The 17,785-nt window shown below is 39.3% G+C and overlaps 1 non-coding gene across 1 annotated transcript; it reads right to left on the bottom strand.

Moving 5' to 3' along the window:
• Positions 1-10,367: 10,367 nt before the first annotated feature.
• Positions 10,368-10,475, bottom strand: LOC130978574 (small nucleolar RNA R71). Its single transcript, XR_009086197.1, has one exon. It is a non-coding gene; the product is annotated as a small nucleolar RNA R71 (small nucleolar RNA).
• Positions 10,476-17,785: the final 7,310 nt, after the last annotated feature.

Genomic DNA, 17,785 nt, shown 5'->3' with positions numbered 1-17,785 from the left:
ACGGGATTTACAAAAGACAGTCACTTGATATTGGACTCGGAAGATTGAAAAAAAGCTCGGCTTTACTAATATCATTTACATTAGTAATTTACCCAATCTTTATTCTAATTAAATACTATTAATTGAGATAATTATTTGAGTTTTTACTATATCCAATTACCTTAATTACCTTCCAAGATATTTAAAAATTTAACCTCGCTGACTCAGCAGCTCAAAAACGCAACACGCAACGCTTAATACGCCACGTGTCGCGACACATGCCTTCCCAATCTAATTAAGTGACATTAGTCGCTAATTACACATTATATATAAGCACAAATCTTTTTTCTCTCTCTCTCTCTCTCTCCTCTAGTTCAGCTGTGACATGCATGGATGATTTTTGTTGATTTTCCATCTTTCCGAGCTTGATTTCTTAAGGTCCGTGATCCCCACAAAAATTCTGATCTAATAGAAGTGACCGTATCTTCATCCTCTATGCGGTGACGTGTGTTTTGTTCGGTAGAATCACGAAGTGGAGCTGTTTCTACCAGGAACCAGTTTGGCCGAACCAAAAGAGGGAAGGAACCCACTGAGTTTTCGACATTTTGCTCTGTTTGACCGATTAGAAACCTTCTCCAGTATCTTGTGTATGTTCTGGGCTTCATAGAGGTAAAGTTTGACTCTTTAATCGGTTAGAATTATGAAATAATTTATATTTGTGGTTGGATTGTTGCCTGTTGATGTCTGTTGCTCAAATCTGTGATTGTTGGCTGTTGAAATTTTAGCTGAATTACTGCTGGATTTGTTGTTGTGCTTCGACCATGTTGAGAAATAAGGCATTGAGATGTTGTTTTTGAATAATTGGCTGAAATGTGAGTTATATGATAGTATGCAACTGAGTTCTGATAGTCGGATTTTGATTTGGAATTAATTATAACTAAATGAGTATTTTGAACGGAATTTTTGAGTAAAAAAGAGCAGAGACTTAGCTTTTGAGAAAGATTTAAAGAACAAAATTATTTATTTATAAATATATTGATTTTTATTGAAATTAATTGAGTTTAGTTTTTGAAGAAAAAATAATTGGTTGCAATAAAGAGTTTAAAGCGAAAGACAATTTTGAGAGAAATATGATTTTAATTGAATGAAAAGGTTTTATTTTGAAACCGGAAGAACTGTGACCTATTTACTAGAGACATCTACCCCTAAGCCATTACCATCTATTCTTCCATTCAAGTGGGTAAAATTTAGGTTTAATTACTCTATTGGTCCCTATAGTTTCACAAAATTTTTAATTGGGTCCCTATACTTTTTTTTCCTTTTAATTGAGTCCTTGCACCAAATTTTTTTAATTGAGTCCCTACACTTTTTTCCCTTTTATTTGAGTCCCTACACTAATTTTTTTAGTTGGGTCCCTATACATTTTAAGCCAATTACTACCAAGAGGGATCTAATTGAAAAAAAAATTGGTGCAAGGACCCAATTAAAAGAAAAAAAGTATAAGGACCTAATTGAAAATTTCGCAAAACTATAGGGACGAACAGAGTAATTAAACCTAAAATTTATATCTCTTAGCTTTCTTATTCCGCTTGAATATGGTTTACTTTAGACGGATGGTCAACTTAGAGCTCTTTGTGGCTCTAAGAGAAAAAGAGGGATGGTTAGTGGTTGGAAATACAATTCAAAGTTCATTATGGTTGAAAGCTCAAAGTTGAAATTCAAACGTTGGTGTAGAGCTCACTTGCTTGGGTCTAGGGAGATGTTTGTGAGATTGAATGAGAATTCGGATTGCTTGACACCCGATTAGAATTTTGACAATCAACTTGAAGACGGGTGTGAAAACAAGATTTAGGACCCCAGATTACAAAAGGAAGATCCACTTTGGGAGCCCTTAGCTTATTTGGAACTTCATCAATGCTTGGTACAATCAAGTTGTAATCATGGAGCATTTTGGAGATTCAAGCATTGTTGGAAGTTCAAAGATGGGTATAAGTATAAGCCACCATGACAAAGAGCTTTTCAAAAAGTCCAATTTAAGGACTATAACTAAAAGTGTTAGGTGGGAGACACCTCACCACGATAAATTCTTTCCACTTTCTCTTTTGTATATATTGGTACCTAAGCTTAATTTTCACTTTTTTTTAGTTTTGTTAGGTTTGTTTGATAGTTTAATATGATCAATAAGGTTTGGTAGTCTTTAGGTAACTTTTTGGATGTTTGGAATGCCTGATATGGTGTAAAAAGTTGAAAAATCATTAAAAACAGAGCACCATGCCGCGCATACGCCTGCCTTACACGTACGCACGACCCGACAAGTTCACCTTCTCATGTGTACGCTTTCCCCAAGCATATGCATGACCCCCCTTCCCTGAACCAAATGGGGTTTGTGCGAGTGTTGTGCCTCTACACAATGAACGCACAACAAACAAACAAAGAAACAAACAAACAAAACCAAAGTCACGTGTACACTTGCTCCACGCGTACGCACGTCACCCCTGGACAGAACATTTGCCTTGTTGTGCCAGTGTCGTGCGAATACCGTGCGTTTGGACAATTCCAAGTCGCACGTACGCGTGGCTTCCACGTATGCGCAACCTCCCATTTTCCCATGTCACGCGTATACGTGACCTTCCGCGTACGCATGACTCCCCTATCTTACATACTTTTCTTTTATTCTCTTCTCTCTATTTCCTTTCTTCTTTTCTTCTTTTCTCTTCTCTTTTTTTCTTTCTCTCCTTCAACCACCACCACCATTCACCATCCACTATCATCTTCATTAGTTAGTTAGTTAGTTAATTTTCTGTCTTAGTAGATTAGTTGACAAGGATATGTTATATTTTGGTGATAAGTGTTGGATTATTGATTTAATTTTCTGATTCTACTAAGATATTGCTGCTGGTTACTGACTTGATGCTATTTTAGCATTGTTCTTGTTAATACTCACTGTTAGAGTGAAATTGAGGTTATAATTTGTTGCTTGGTATTGAAATTTTCATGCTTAACATTTGTGAGTACCAAGTGCATGTGAATTGCCTTCAAAGCATTCTAAATATTTTGAATTACATGTGTTTGGCCACCATGTGATTTACATCCTTTAACCGTGACTAGAAAATTTCTTGATGGTTGATGATATGCATTTATCTTAATGCATTGTGTTTCTTGATCATATGTGATGAGCGGATAATTTATATGCTTTTTGGCACTGTTTTTAGTATGTTTTTAGTACATTTTAGTTAGTTTTTAGTATGTTTTTATTAGTTTTTATTTAAATTCACTTTTCTGAGATTTACTATGATTTTGTGTGTTTTTCTGTGATTTCAGGTAATTTCTGGCTGAAATTGAGGGACCTGAGCAAAAATCTGATTCAGAGGCTCAAAAAGGACTGCAGATGCTGTTGGATTCTGACCTCCCTGCACTCGAAGTGGATTTTCTGGAGCTACAGAAGCCCAATTGGCGCGATCTTAATTGCGTTGGAAAGTAGACATTCTGGGCTTTCCAGCAATGTATAATAGTTAATACTTTGCCCGAGATTTGATGGCCCAAACAGGCGTTGCAAATCAGCTTCAGAATTCCTGGCGTTTAACGCCGGAACTGGCACAAAAATTGGAGTTAAACGCCCAAACTGGCACAAAAGCTGGCGTTTAACTCCAGAAAAAGTCTCTACACATGAAAGCTTCAATGCTTAGCCCAAGCACACACCAAGTGGACCCCGGAAGTGGATTTTTACGTCATTTACTCATTTCTGTATATCCTAGGTTACTAGTTCACTATTAATAGGACCTTTTGACATTGTATCTTTACCTCATGACACTTTACACGTTTCATATTGTACCTTTTACGGCATGAGTCTCTAAACCCCATGGTTGGGGGTGAGGAGCTCTGCTGTGTCTTGATGGATTAATGCAATTACTACTGTTTCTCATTCAATCACGCTTGCTTCCATTCTAAGATATCACTTGTTCCTCAACTTGATGAATGTGATGATCCGTGACACTCATCATCATTCTCACCTATGAACGTGTGCCTGACAACCACCTCCGTTCTACCTTAGATTGAGTGGATATCTCTTGGATTCCTTAATCAGAATCTTCGTGGTATAAGCTAGAATCCATTGGCGGCCATTCTTGAGAATCCGGAAGGTCTAAACCTTGTCTGTGGTATTCTGAGTAGGATTCAGGGATTGAATGACTGTGACGAGCTTCAAACTCGCAATTGTGGGGCGTTAGTGACAGACGCAAAAGAATCACTGGATTCTATTCCGACATGATCGAGAACCGACAGATGAATAGCCGTGCTGTGACAGAGCGCGTTGAACATTTTTACTGAGAGGATGGGAGGTAGCCATTGACAACGGTGAAACCCTACATACAGCTTGCCAGAGAAGGAGCCTTGCGTGTATGAAGAAGAAGACAGTAGGAAAGCAGAGATTCAGAAGATAGAGCATCTCCAAAACCTCAACCTGTTCTCCATTACTGCAAAACAAGTATTTATTTCATGTTCTTCTACTTTTCACAATTAAACCTGAGAATTATTGATATCCTGACTAAGAATTACAAGATAACCATAGCTTGCTTCAAGCCGACAATCTCCGTGGGATCGACCCTTACTCACGTAAGGTATTACTTGGACGACCCAGTGCACTTGCTGGTTAGTTGTGTGGAATTGCAAAAGTGTGATTGCAATTTCGTGCACCAATATGCATTCATATTGATCATTGTTTTGATTACCAGGTTATGCTTATGCCTTAATGACATGTTGATCCTTAATTGTTTAATTATGTGCTCTACACATACTTGAAACCATTCATTTTGGCATAATTCTTCATTTGTGAAATTGGATTGTAAGCTCATCTAGTGACATCTTTTTGAAAATTTTAAGCTTTGTGGACCATGTTTGCTCTGTGATTGATGTCACCTTATATCTCTATTTTCCTAAGTTGCATATCACTCATGTCTCCCGCTTTATGTCAATTAGGTGATGCGAACAAAAACTCAAAATGTGTCATTGATCGATGTGTAACATTCATATTTTCTTTAGTTCATTGAATTCTCTTGCACATCAACCAATGTCCATTCATTATCTATTTACAATCACTTGATTATTGCTTGAATGCTTTTATGCTTCTTTACTACTTGTTTGTTTATCTTAACCTACATGTTTTATTTAAAGTATCTCAAGCACACTAGAATGAGTGAAGTGCATACTTCTTTTGTGTATTTGTGATATAGATTTCAATGCTAGTGTGTGTGATGAGTTTGGAAAACTCTAATTTAATTTATGATGATCAAACATTATTAATATAATTAATTATATGATTTTAATTCATATATGTTGATTAAAATTAATTTTTGCTATGCAGGTTTTGTTTGGGCCGAAAGAAAAGAAAATTGGCAAGCCCAAATGTGTTTCTTGTAACTAAGCCTTGAAATAAATTGTGTTAATTATTTTTGGCTGAAGCAAGTTATTTCTATTTGGGCCAAAATGGATTACTATTACTACTAGCCCAATTAAAACTTTGCTACCAAGATCAAAGCTTGGTCCGAAACCTACAATGAAAGAAAAGCAAAGTTCTAAGTTTCCAACGGATCTCACTTTCAAGTTATGGTGGATTTCAAATTCAATTAAAACTTGAATTGACTTGCATTGGAAATATGAAAGAGAAAGAGAAAAGTGATTTGATGGCTTTAATGTAGCTTACACGCTACTACACAAAGCATGGGGAGTTGGTCTTAATTAATTTATTTTAACACTCATTACTCATAGCTTTGATTTTTCTCTCTTCTCTCTCTATCTACTCTTTCTTCTTCATTTTCAGTCACTTCAACAGAAAAAGAATGGAAGCTAAGCCTAGCCACCGAAAAGAAGGAAAAGAAAGCAACAAGACCATCACAATGATGGCAAGAAAAAGAAAATAAAAAGTATGTTGTGGCTAAGATCTTCAACCAAGAAAGGTAAGATTTGGTGAAGAGATTTCAATCTCTCCATACCAAAAATGGAAGAAAAAGATCTCGGTCAGAGGAAGAAGATCCTTGGAGGGATGGCTTGTCTCTGATTCTTCTCAACTACCACACGAGGTAGCTATAGTGGCTACGTGATGGAAGAGGTAGAGGATGGAGCAGATGAAGCTGTCATCATCATGAAGCATCACAGGCTAGGAGTCTATCTTGGAGTGCAAGGCAAGATGGAAGGCTCAGATTGATAATTATTGGTGACCAAGGAAGAACCAGAGGTAATTGCATGTTGGTTATTGCATTCGGTTACTTCTCCTTAATCTCTGGCCGAACCGGTTTGCATGAAGAAGAAGAAGATTAGCTTGGTTCTTTTGGTTTCAACCGTGGAGGCTTCTCCCTCTATAAATAGGGAAAACAGCCAGGGCTTGAAGCAAGGAGTGAGAGTGCAAGGCACAGAGTTCTCAGAGCTACTTAAGCTAACATATGTTCTTCTCCTTCAATGTATTTGATGAGCGGATAATTTGTATACTTTTTGGCATTGTTTTTAGTATGTTTTTGATATCTTTTAGTTAGATTTTAGTACATTTTTATTAGTTTTTATTTAAAATTCACTTTTCTGGACTTTACTATGAGTTTGTGTGTTTTTCTGTGATTTCAGGTATTTTCTGGCTGAAATTGAGGGACCTGAGCAAAAATCTGATTCAGAGACCAAAAAGGACTGCAGATGCTGTTGGATTCTGACCTCCCTGCACTCGAAGTGGATTTTCTGGAGCTACAGAAGCCCAATTGGCGCGCTCTCAACGGCGTTGGAAAGTCGACATCCAGGGCTTTCCAGCAATATATAATAGTCCATACTTTGTCCAAGATCTGATGGCCCAAACCCGCGAAGCAATCCGGCCTCAGGAATTCCAGCGTTAAACGCCGGAACAGGAATAAAAGTTGGAGTTAAACGCCCAAACTGGCATGGGAGCTGGCGTTTAACTCCAGAAAAGGTCTCTACACGAATTTCCTTAATTGCTCAGCCCAAGCACACACCAAGTGGGCCCGGAAGTGGATTTTTATGTCATTTACTCATTTCTGTACACCTTAGGTTACTAGTTTACTATTAATAGGACCTTTTACTATTGTATTAGTAGACTTTGGTAGCTATCTTCACTTTTATGCTATCTTAGATCTTTGGGAGGCTGGCCATTCGGCCATGCCTAGACCCTGTTCTTATGTATTTTCAACGGTGGAGTTTCTACACACCATAGATTAAGGGTGTGGAGCTCTGCTGTACCTCGAGTATTAATGCAATTACTATTGTTCTTCCATTCAATTCCGCTTGTTCTTTTACCAAGATATCACTTGTTCTTCACCTATGAACAAGGTGACTGACAACCATTCTTGTTCTACAAGCATCTGAGGCTTAGTGAATATCTCTTGGATTTCCGATTGCACGATGCATGGTTGATCGCCTGACAACCGAGTGCTCGCCTGACAAACGAGCCAGCCATTCCGTGAGATCAGAGTCTTCGTGGTATAGGCAAGAACTGATGGCAGCATTCAAGAGAATCCGGAAGGTCTAACCTTGTCTGTGGTGTTCTGAGTAGGATTCAATGATTGAATGACTGTGACGTGCTTCAAACCCTGAGGGCGGGGCGTTAGTGATAACGCAAAAGAATCACTGGATTCTATTCCGGCCTGATTGAGAACCGACAGATGAATTCCGCTATGCCGTGACAGGACATATGCAATCGCTTTCACTGAGAGGATGGGAGGTAGCTGCTGACAACAGTGAGACCCTACACGAGTTTGCCATGGAAAGGAGTAAGAAGGATTGGATGAAGGCAGTAGGAAAGCAGAGAGACGGAAGGGAAGGCATCTTCATACACTTGTCTGAAGCTCTTACACCAATGATATACATAAGTATCACTATCTTTATCTTGCATGTTATTTTCGTTCATCATCATCATATACATTTGAGTTTGCCTAACTAAGATTTACAAGATGACCATAGCTTGCTTCAATACTAACAATCTCCGTGGGATCGACCCTTACTCACGTAAGGTTTATTACTTGGACGACCCAGTGCACTTGCTGGTTAGTTGTGCGAAGTTGTGTAATGCCATGGTATTGAGCCACCAAGTTCTTGGAGCCATTACCGGGGATTATTTGAGTTGTGAAAAAGTATTGTTCACAATTTCGCCGACCAAGTTTTTGGCGCCGTTGCCGGGGATTGTTCATGTTTTGAGCAAGCTTTTGGTAACATCAGAGCCAAGATCCGGCAACAACATCAAATTTTTGGTGTTATTGCCCGGGATTGTTTAGGCTAGACAACTGACGGTTCATCTTGTTGCTTAGATTAGGTATTTTTTTCGAAATTCTTGAAGGTGAATTCTAGAGTTTCATGATGATTTGTTGAAATCTGGCTGGCTGAGAAGCCATGTCTAATCTGATTGGACCGAGGTTTCAACTTATCACCACAAGAGCTTGTTGATTTCGTATCAATCTTGCTGTTGGAGCAGTGATTTGCTAAGGTTTGGCTGACCTTGGTCATGTCTAGTGTTTTGGACCGAAGCTTTCTTTGAAAGCTTGGCTGGCTGTGAAGCCATGTCTAATTCCTGGACCGGAGTCTTAGACTAGCACTGCACTGATTCCTGAAATTCTCATTAAGAATTTTGATACCTTTTTCCACTTAATTTTCGAAAATCACAAAAAAATTACAAAACCATAAAAATCCAAAAATATTTCTTGTTTGAGTCTAGAGTCTCATCTTAAGTTTGGTGTCAAATGCATGTCTTTGTTATATTTTTCGAATCCATGCATATATTTTGTGTTCTAATCTTTGAATTCTATTGACTTGAAGTATTTTTTTTGTGTCTCATATGCATTCTCATATTGTTAGTGTCAGTAGTACACAAACTGCTAAGTTTGGTGTCTTGCATGCATTGTTATTTGATTCTTGTTGCATTTTGATTATTAAAAATCCAAAAATATTTTAATTTGTGTCTTTTCAAGTCAATGATACAAAGAATTGAAGATTTAGAACATACTGCAGAGGAATTATACAGAAAAAGCTGAGCATTCAAAAATGCCCAGTGAAGAAGGCAGACTGGCGTTCAAACGCCAGCCAGGGTACCTGGTTGGGCGTTTAACGCCCAAAAAGGTAGCATTTTGGGCGTTAAACGCCAGAATGTATACCATTCTGGGCGTTTAACGCCAGGATGGTGCTAGGGGGAAGATTTTGTTTTCAAATCAATTTTTTTCAAATTTTTCAAAATCAAATCTTTTTCAAATCAAATCTTTTCAATCAAATGTTTTCAAAATCAATTTCTTTCCTTTTTAAAGATACTTACTAACAATTAATGATTTGATTGAACATCTCAAATTTGTTACCTTTTCTGTTGAGAAAGGTTTTTAATGTTTGAATCATATCTTTTCTTGTTAGGCAAGTCATCAATTTTTAAAATCATATCTTTTCAAATTGTTTTTAAAATCATATCTTTTCAAATAGTTTTCAAATCATATCTTCTCAATCACATTTTTTTTCATATCTTCTTAACCACATCTTTTTCAAAATAACTTTCAATCAAATCTTCTTAATTTCTAATTTCAAATTCTTTTTCAAAAATCACTTAATTTCTTTTCCACTTTTATTTTCGAAAATTAATTAATGTTTTTCAAAATAATTTCAAAATTTTTCACTTGATTTTCGAAAATAAACTTCCCTCCTTCCCACATCCTTCTATTTATGGAGTGCCACTCCTTCTCAATGCACAATTCGAACCTTATCTAACTAAAGTTCGAATTTATCTTCTCCTTCTTCTTTCTATTTCTCTTTTCCTCTGACACTTAAAGGAATCTCTATACTGTGACATAGAGGATTCCACATTTTCTTGTTCCCTTCTCTTTCATATGAGCAGGAGCAAGGACAAAGGCATTCTTGTTGAAGCTGATCCTGAACCTGAAAGGACTTTGAAGAGAAAGCTAAGAGAAGCCAAAGCACAACTCTCTTTAGAGGACCTGACCGAATTCTTCAAGGAAGAAAACATGGCAGCAGAAAACAACAACAATGCAAACAATGCAAGGAAGGTGCTGGGTGACTTTACTGCACCTACTCCTGATTTTTATGGGAGAAGCATCTCTATCCCTGCCATTGGAGCAAACAACTTTGAGCTTAAGCCTCAATTAGTTTCTCTAATGCAACAGAATTGCAAGTTCCATGGACTTCCAATGGAAGATCCTCATCAGTTTTTAGCTGAATTCTTGCAAATCTGTGACACAGTCAAGACTAATGGGGTTGACCCTGAAGTCTATAGACTGATGCTATTCCCTTTTGCTGTAAGAGACAGAGCTAGAATATGGTTGGACTCTCAACCTAAAGAAAGCCTGGACTCATGGGAAAAGCTAGTCAATGCCTTCTTGGCAAAATTCTTTCCACCACAAAGATGGAGTAAGCTTAGAGTGGAAGTCCAAACCTTTAGACAAAAGGATGGAGAATCCCTCTATGAAGCTTGGGAAAGATACAAACAATTAATCAGAAAATGTCCTTCTGACATGCTTTCTGAATGGAGCATCATAGGTATTTTCTATGATGGTCTCTCTGAACTATCTAAGATGTCCTTGGATAGCTCTGCAGGAGGATCTCTTCATCTGAAGAAGACGCCTACTGAAGCTCAAGAACTGATTGAAATGGTTGCAAATAACCAATTCATGTACACTTCTGAAAGAAATCCTGTGAACAATGGGACTAGTCAGAAGAAAGGAGTTCTTGAGATTGACACTCTGAATGCCATATTGGCTCAGAATAAAATATTGACACAACAAGTCAATCTGATTTCTCAAAGTCTGTCTGGAATGCAAAATGCACCAAACAGTACTAAGGATGCTTCATCTGAGGAAGAAGCTTATGATCCTGAGAACCCTTCCATGGAAGAGGTGAATTACCTAGGAGAACCCTATGAAAATACCTACAATTCTTCATGGAGAAATCACCCAAATCTTTCATGGAAGAATCACGAGAGACCTCAACAAGGTTTCAATAACAATGGTGGAAGAAACATGTTTAACAATGGCAAGCCTTTTCCATCATCTTCTCAGCAACAGACAGAGAGCTCTAAGCAGAATAATTCTGACTTAGCAACCATGGTCTCTGATCTGATCAAAACCACTCAAAGTTTCATGACTGAAACTAGATCTTCCACTAGGAATTTGGAAGGACAAGTGGGTCAGCTGAGCAAGAAAATTACTGAACTTCCTCCAAGCACTCTCCCAAGTAACACTGAAGAAAATCCAAAAGGAGAGTGCAAAGCCATAAACATGGCCGAATTCTGGGAGGAAGAAGAGGCAGTGAACGCCACTGAGGAAGGCCTCACTGGACGTCCACTGGCCTCTAATGAGTTCCCCAATGAGGAACCTTGGGAATCTGAGGCTCAGACTGAGACCATAGAGATTCCCTTGGACTTGCTACTGCCTTTCATGAGCTCTGATGAGTATTCTTCCTCTGAAGAGGATGAGTATGTCACTGAAGAGCAAGTTGCTAAATACCTTGGAGCAATCATGAAGCTAAATGACAAGTTATTTGGAAATGAGACTTGGGAAGATGAACCTCCCTTGCTCACCAAAGAACTGGATGACCTGTCTAGGCAGAAACTGCCTCAAAAGAGGCAGGATCCTGGGAAGTTTTCTATACCTTGTACCATAGGCACCATGACCTTCAAGAAGGCCTTGTGTGACTTAGGGTCAAGTGTAAACCTCATGCCCCTCTCTGTAATGGAGAAATTAGGGATCTTTGAGGTGCAAGCTGCAAAAATCTCACTAGAAATGGCAGACAACTCAAGAAAACAAGCCCATGGACTTGTAGAGGATGTTCTGGTTAAGGTTGAAAACCATTACATTCCTACTGATTTCATAGTCCTAGAGACTGGGAAGTGCATGGATGAATCCATCATCCTTGGCAGACCATTCCTAGCCACAGCAAAGGCTGTGATTGATGTTGATAGAGGAGAGTTGATCATTCAAGTGAATGAAGAATCCATGGTGTTTAAGGCCCAAGGATATCCCTCTATCATCATTGAGAGGAAGCATGAAGAGCTTCTCTCAAAACAGAGCCAAGCAGAGCCCCCACAGTCAAACTCTAAGTTTGGTGTTGGGAGGCCACATCCAAAATCTAAGTTTGGTGTTGAAACCCCACATTCAAACTCTAAGTTTGGTGTTGGGAGGTTTCAACAAGGTTCTGAGTGTTTCTGAGGCTCCATGGGAGTCCTCTGTCAAGCTAATGACACTAAAGAAGCGCTTGTTGGGAGGCAACCCAATGTTATATTTTATATATTTTCTTTTGTTATTTTATGTTTTTTGTAGGTTGATGATCATAAGAAGTCACAAAAACAATGAAAAAAGCAAAAACAAAATGAAAAACAGGAAGAAAAACAGCACACCCTGGAGGAAGATGCTGCTGGCGTTCAAACGCCAGTCAGCCTAGCAGTTGGGCGTTTAACGCCCAGTCTGGCACCTTTCTGGGCGTTTAACGCCAGAAAAGGGCACCAGACTGGCGTTAAACGCCAGTAAAGGGCAACAACCTGGCGTTAAACGCCAGGAATGGGCACCAGCCCGGCGTTTAACGCCAGAAATGGGTCAAAACGTGGATTTTGATGCCATTTGGTGCAAGGATGACTTTTCCTTGACACTACAGGATCTGTGGACCCCACAGGACCCTACCATCACTCTCTCTCTTCTTCCCCCATTCACCAATCACCTCAACACCTCTTCCCCAAAAACCCCTCACCTATCAAATCCCATCTTTCTCTTCACCACTCACATCCATCCTTCATAAAAGCGTTTTTCCATAACATTTTAAGTTTGGTGTGGTAAAAGCGTTGCTTTTTCGTTTTTCCATAACCATTATGGCACCAAAGGCCGGAGAAACCTCTAAAAAGAGGAAAGGGAAAGCAAAAGCTTCCACCTCCGAGTCATGGGAGATGGATAGATTCCTCTCAAAGGTGCATCAAGACCACTTCTATGAAGTTGTGGCCTTGAAGAAGGTGATCCCCGAAGTCCCCTTTTTACTCAAAAAGGGTGAATATCCGGAGATCCGCCATGAGATCCAAAGAAGAGGTTGGGAAGTTCTCACCAACCCCATTCAACAAGTTGGAATCTTGATGGTTCAAGAGTTCTATGCCAATGCATGGATCACAAAGAACCATGACCAAAGTGTGAACCCGAATCCAAAGAATTATCTTACTATGGTTCGGGGGAAATACTTGGATTTTAGTCCGGAGAGTGTGAGGGTGGCGTTCAACTTGCCTATGATGCAAGGAGATGAGCATCCTTACACTAGAAGGGTCAACTTTGATCAAAGGTTGGACCAAGTCCTCACAATCATATGTGAAGAGGGCGCACAATGGAAGCAAGATTCAAGAGGCAAGCCGGTCCAATTGAGAAGGCATGACCTCAAGCCCGTGGCTAGAGGATGGTTAGAGTTCATACAACGCTCAATCATTCCCACTAGCAACCGGTCCGAAGTTACCATAGACCGGGCCATCATGATCCATAGTATCATGATTGGAGAGGAAATAGAGGTTCATGAGGTTATAGCTCAAGAACTCTATAAAGTGGCAGACAAGACCTCCACTGTGGCAAGGTTAGCCTTTCCTCACCTCATTTGTCACCTCTGTTATTCAGTTGGAGTTGACATAGAAGGAGATATCCCCATTGATGAGGACAAGCCCATCACCAAGAAAAGGATGGAATACACAAGAGACCCCTCTCATCAAGAAATCCCTGAGATTCCTCAAGGGATGAACTTTCCTCCACAAAACTATTGGGAGCAACTAAACACCTCCCTAGGAGAATTAAGTTCCAACATGGGACAACTAAGGGTGGAGCATCAAGAACACTCCATTCTCCTCCATGAAATTAGAGAAGATCAAAGAATCATGAGGGAGGAGCAACAAAGACAAGGAAGAGACATTGAGGAGCTCAAGCACTCCATAGGACCTTCAAAAGCAAGGAAGAGCCGCCATCACTAAGGTGGACCCATTCCTTGATTTCCTTGTTCTTTATTCCTTTGTTTTTCGAATTTTATGCTTTATGTTATCCATGTTTGTGTCTTATGATCATTAGTGTCTTAGTGTCTATGCCTTAAAGTTATGAATGTCCTATGAATCCATCACCTTTCTTGAATAAAAATGTGCTTAATTGAAAAAGGAAGAATTGCATGAATTTTGAATTTTATAATAGTTTAATTATTTTGATGTGGTGGCAATATTTTTGTTCTCTGAATGTATGTGTAAACAGTGCATATGTATCTTGAATTTGTGGTTCATGAATGTTGGCTCTTGAAAGAATGATGAAAAAGGAGACATGTTACTGAGGATCTGAAAAATCAATAAAATGATTCTTGAAGCAAGAAAAAGCTATTCAAAAAAAAAAAAAAAAAGAGAAAAAAAACCGAAAAAAAAAAAATCGAAAAAAAGAAAGAAAAGAAAGAAAAAGAAAAGAAATAAAGTTGTGATCCAAGGCAAATAAGAGTGTGCTTAAGAACCCTGGACACCTCTAATTGGGGACTTTAGCAAAGCTGAGTCACAATCTGAAAAGGTTCACCCAATTATGTGTCTGTGGCATGTATGTATCCGGTGGTAATACTGGAAGACAGAGTGCTTTGGGCCACAGCCAAGACTCAATAAATAGCTATGTTCAAGAATCATCATACTTTACTAGGAGAATCATTAACACTATCTGGACTCTGAGTTCCTAAAGAAGCCAACCATTCTGAATTTCAAGGGATAGATTGAGATGCCAAAACTGTTCAGAGACAGAAGGTTAAAAGCCCCGCTCATCTAATTAATACTGATCTTCACAGATGTTTTTGGAATTCATTGCATATTCTCTTCTTTTGATCTTATTTGATTTTCAGTTGCTTGAGGACAAGCAACAATTTAAGTTTGGTGTTGTGATGAGCGGATAATTTGTATACTTTTTGGCATTGTTTTTAGTATGTTTTTGATATCTTTTAGTTAGATTTTAGTACATTTTTATTAGTTTTTATTTAAAATTCACTTTTCTGGACTTTACTATGAGTTTGTGTGTTTTTCTGTGATTTCAGGTATTTTCTGGCTGAAATTGAGGGACCTGAGCAAAAATCTGATTCAGAGACCAAAAAGGACTGCAGATGCTGTTGGATTCTGACCTCCCTGCACTCGAAGTGGATTTTCTGGAGCTACAGAAGCCCAATTGGCGCGCTCTCAATGGCGTTGGAAAGTCGACATCCAGGGCTTTCCAGCAATATATAATAGTCCATACTTTGTCCAAGATCTGATGGCCCAAACCCGCGAAGCAATCCGGCCTCAGGAATTCCAGCGTTAAACGCCGGAACAGGAATAAAAGTTGGAGTTAAACGCCCAAACTGGCATGGGAGCTGGCGTTTAACTCCAGAAAAGGTCTCTACACGAATTTCCTTAATTGCTCAGCCCAAGCACACACCAAGTGGGCCCGGAAGTGGATTTTTATGTCATTTACTCATTTCTGTACACCTTAGGTTACTAGTTTACTATTAATAGGACCTTTTACTATTGTATTAGTAGACTTTGGTAGCTATCTTCACTTTTATGCTATCTTAGATCTTTGGGAGGCTGGCCATTCGGCCATGCCTAGACCCTGTTCTTATGTATTTTCAACGGTGGAGTTTCTACACACCATAGATTAAGGGTGTGGAGCTCTGCTGTACCTCGAGTATTAATGCAATTACTATTGTTCTTCCATTCAATTCCGCTTGTTCTTTTACCAAGATATCACTTGTTCTTCACCTATGAACAAGGTGACTGACAACCATTCTTGTTCTACAAGCATCTGAGGCTTAGTGAATATCTCTTGGATTTCCGATTGCACGATGCATGGTTGATCGCCTGACAACCGAGTGCTCGCCTGACAAACGAGCCAGCCATTCCGTGAGATCAGAGTCTTCGTGGTATAGGCAAGAACTGATGGCAGCATTCAAGAGAATCCGGAAGGTCTAACCTTGTCTGTGGTGTTCTGAGTAGGATTCAATGATTGAATGACTGTGACGTGCTTCAAACCCTGAGGGCGGGGCGTTAGTGATAACGCAAAAGAATCACTGGATTCTATTCCGGCCTGATTGAGAACCGACAGATGAATTCCGCTATGCCGTGACAGGACATATGCAATCGCTTTCACTGAGAGGATGGGAGGTAGCTGCTGACAACAGTGAGACCCTACACGAGTTTGCCATGGAAAGGAGTAAGAAGGATTGGATGAAGGCAGTAGGAAAGCAGAGAGACGGAAGGGAAGGCATCTTCATACACTTGTCTGAAGCTCTTACACCAATGATATACATAAGTATCACTATCTTTATCTTGCATGTTATTTTCGTTCATCATCATCATATACATTTGAGTTTGCCTAACTAAGATTTACAAGATGACCATAGCTTGCTTCAATACTAACAATCTCCGTGGGATCGACCCTTACTCACGTAAGGTTTATTACTTGGACGACCCAGTGCACTTGCTGGTTAGTTGTGCGAAGTTGTGTAATGCCATGGTATTGAGCCACCAAGTTCTTGGAGCCATTACCGGGGATTATTTGAGTTGTGAAAAAGTATTGTTCACAATTTCGCCGACCAGTATTCTATTTTGTATTTTTCTGTTTAATTTTGTCTGTCTTGAATCTCATGGAAAAAGGCAAACAGTGAGATTTGTAAGAAAAAGCCACAGAGCGGAAAAAAGCAAAGAGTGCAAAATTAAAAGAAAAAGCCATAGATGTCCTTAGAGTTCCTTTGTACATATGTGTTGTGTTTCATGATTCTGTGGGAATCTCCTTGCAAGTTAGGTTAGCACTTAGTAGTTGAAAGCTTGGCAGTAACCAAGTCAAGTTCAGGATTGGGTTTAGATTCTGGACTTGTCCCGGATAGGAAGGGTAGTTCCTAGGGAGAATTGGTGTTTGTAATTAAAGATGATTATAGTGAAATTCTATCATTGTTGTGGTGGAGACTGGATGTAGGCTGCACTGCACTTAGCAGCTGAACCAGGATATATATGGGTGTAATTTTCTCTCTCTTCTACTCCGTTTCTGTTTTTGCTGCACAGGAGATAAAACTGAAAAATATCTAGTGTCGGGTCATGACATAAAAAGAAAAAGTCTCGTGGCTAGGTACGAGACAAAAATAAAAAAGTCTCCAGAAGTTGTGTCAAAGACTAGCAAGTGTTATTAAGTGAAAAAGGGGGCTAAGATTCAACCCCCCTTTTCTTAGCCACTGAAACCATCAATTGGTATCAGAGCTTGGTCTCAAAGAGATCAAGCTTTGCAGCTTTGAGAAAAGATCCATATGGCAGAAAACAGTGGCTCAAATATGGTTTCCTACAACCTGACAGAGGGACAGTCAAACAATAGACCTCCTATTTTCAATGGGAAAAACTACACCTATTGAAAGGAGAGAATGAAGATTTTTGTGCAAGCAGTAGTCTACAGACTTTGGAAGATCATCCTGGAGGGTCCCCAATTCCCAACCACCACAAGTGCTGAAGGAGTAGTCTCTCTCAAACCCGAAGTAAGCTGGACCGAGGAAGATAGAAAGAAGGTGGAGCTCAATGCCAAGGCTATCAATCTGCTCAACTGTGCTATCAGCTTCGAGGAATACCGACGGGTATCACGATGCACAACGACAAAGAAAATATGGGACAAACTTTAAATCACCCATGAAGGAACCACCATAGTGAAGAAGACCCGGATAGATATGTTGAACAGAGAGTATGAAATGTTTGCAATGAAGGAAGGAGAATCTATTGATGAGCTGTTCGAAAGATTCAACATCATCATTGTTGGCTTGGATGCTATGGAAATTATGTATTCTGATTTTG

This window comes from Arachis stenosperma, chromosome 4, assembly GCF_014773155.1.
Source record: "Arachis stenosperma cultivar V10309 chromosome 4, arast.V10309.gnm1.PFL2, whole genome shotgun sequence".
NCBI classification, from domain to species: domain Eukaryota; kingdom Viridiplantae; phylum Streptophyta; class Magnoliopsida; order Fabales; family Fabaceae; genus Arachis; species Arachis stenosperma.
The sequence above is the reverse complement of the archived record's forward strand: the minus strand, read 5'-3'. Positions and strand labels throughout refer to the sequence as shown.